Genomic DNA, 2,842 nt, shown 5'->3' on the forward strand with positions numbered 1-2,842 from the left:
AGTATGGGCACAATATTTGACACTAAATAAAAGCAGTATTTTTCTTTCCATATTGAAAACCATTACAAGGGAAAATAAATTCTTAAAAATAAAACTATTATATAGCATAAGAATTTTGGTATCAAGGGATTATTAAATACCAGAGTGCTGATCATGAAAATACAAGGCGTTGCTGTATTTAGTCTACAAGGCGTTGCAACAGAAATTTCTCTGTAGCAAGTCTATGCTTGCATGACAAACAGAAAGAGCAGTCTTCCAGCTGAAATTATAATAAAAAGAAATCATATTGCATGAATAATGCTACAGCATTGATCAAAACTCATGCCTGCATATCTAAAAGGCATTAAAAATGTGGGGACTCAGAATAATAAAGCTAGAAAATAAATGAGTACCTAATCCAAAACATTTGAAAATCTGAGAGAGGAGCCCAAAAAAGTGATATTATGGGAGATTCCATATCAAGAAGAATCAATGCATAAATTTTGTAGGTGTCCTTGGAGATTCATTTAATGGAGGGTGGCTTAGTTTCCCCTTGGGAGATGAATATAAAATTGTTCACAAATAGCACAGATCTAAGTAGGGCCTAACGTACCTTTGCTGAGAAAGATCTGTACAAACAAGACTTTCTTCTGACCTGCTCAATGGGACAAAGTCATATTCACATTTATTTAAACCATACTTCGTGGTTTTTTTTTTTTTTTGAAAGCAGAAAAATAATTTATTCCAAAAGGTAGTAGAAATAAGAAATTCATCCTGAAAATATACTTTGGTATAATTCTGGTGGGACAAATCTTCCCTCTGAACAAGTTTTCCTACTGACGGCCCCCCTGGAGTCTTATTGTCACGTAACATTTTTAAACACTCACTGATTTTCATGTTGTGAGCAGGTAGGAGCCATCTTCAAAATCACTGGTTCCAAGGAGAGAGTAACGTTATCTCTCAGAAGAGTACCTAATCATTTCATTGAGGCAGCACAGTTTAGATTAAGTGGACACATCACTCATCAAAGTGTAAAAGTGATGACAGGAAAAAAATCACTGCGCTGTAGAATAAAATGTTCAGATGTGGTGTGAACGTTTAAAGCAGCTGATTGCCAAAGGGGGCTAATCAAGGAAGGTGGTCTGGGGATGGAAGTGATTTTGCATCTAGAGGAGTTCTCTTTGTGACCTCAATGACTGAGTACTGGCAGGCAAGCCTTCTTCCTCAAGGTCAATGATACTCGAGGTACCAGACAGTTTCATTTTTCAAGCGTGTTCTAAAGAGAAGACTGATGTGAGCCAGAACTGCAATCAGCCAAAAGATGAACAAACGGAACAGGTCATCAGCATAGTGATGATAACTCCTTGGTTGGGATCCTTAGGGATGAACCAGGGCACCAGGAAACCGATGAAGCCCCAGAACATGCTCATCACAGGAAGAGGCTCAGTGAGGCCAGTATAGGCCATGGTTGCTCACACTTTGTGCTTGTGAGAGAGGAAATGAAACTCATATTTATTAAGTGTCTGGTCTATGCCAGCACCAAGTTATGTATCTCTCTCATAGCTTTCTTATAGCAAAGTTATTTTCTTTTTAAAAAAATATCATTATCTTTATTTATTTGTAAAGAAATGGAAGCTCAAAGAGGTGAACTAACAGCAAGTTAAGTGTCAATTAACAGATGAATGGATAAAGAAGTTGTACCTACATATGCATATATATATATATATCTACATATAAATACATATACATATCTACATGCATGCAAAAGGATATCACTCAGCCATAAAAAAGAACTAAATTTTGCCATTTGCAACAACATGGATGGACTTGGAAGGCATTATGCTAAGTGAAATAAGTCATACAGAGAAATACCAAATGACACCATTTATATATGGACTCTCAAAAATACAACAGGTGAGTGAGTAAAGCAAACAAGAAGCAGACTCATAGAGGACAAACACATGATGGGGAATAGAAGGGTGGGAGTGGCAGGTACAAACTATTGAGTGTAAGGTAAGCTCAAGGCTGTATGGTATAACATGGGGAATATAGCCACTATTCTGTAATAACTGTAAATGGAAAGTAAAGATGCTACCAGGAAACTACTAGAATTCATCCATTAATTGTAAAGTTGTAGGATACAGAATTAAAACACAGAAATCTCTTGCATATCTATATACAAGCAGTGAAAGATCAAAAAGAAAAATTAAGGAAACAAGCTCATGTGTCATCACACCAAAAAGAATAAAGTACCTAAGAATAAAATCTACCTAAGGAGACAAAGGACCTGTACTCTGAAAACTATGAGATACTGATGAAAGAAATCAAAGATGACACAAACAGATGGAAAGATATACCATGTTATTGGATTGGAAGATCCAGTCTTGTCAAGATGACTATACTACCCAAGACAAATTCAGTGTAATCCCTATGAAATTAACAATGGCACTTTTCACAGAACTAAAGCAAAAAAGTTTTAAATCTGTATAGAAGCACAAAAGATGCTGACTAGCCAAAGCAATCCTGAGAAAGAAAAATGGAGCTGAAGAAATCAGGCTCTCTGACTCCAGGTTATACTATGTACGTGCTGCGTGCTCACTCTTGTCTGACTCTTTGTGACCCCATGAACTGTAGCTCCTCTGTTCATGGGATTCTCCTGGCCAGAATACCGGAGTGGGTTGTCATTTCCTTCTCCTTAATCTCCTTAATCTCCTCTCTTTAATCAAGACAGTATGATATTGGCACAAAAAACAAATATAGACTGATGGAACAGGATAAAAAGCCCAGAAATAAGCCATGTACCTAAGGTCAATTAATCTACAACAAAGGATGCAAGAATATATAACAGAGAAAAGACAGTCTA

At 36.6% G+C, this 2,842-nt stretch overlaps 1 pseudogene; it reads right to left on the reverse strand.

Moving 5' to 3' along the window:
• On the reverse strand, positions 1,210–1,445 carry LOC102176150 (annotated as a pseudogene).

Source organism: Capra hircus, chromosome 16 (assembly GCF_001704415.2).
Source record: "Capra hircus breed San Clemente chromosome 16, ASM170441v1, whole genome shotgun sequence".
Taxonomy (NCBI): domain Eukaryota; kingdom Metazoa; phylum Chordata; class Mammalia; order Artiodactyla; family Bovidae; genus Capra; species Capra hircus.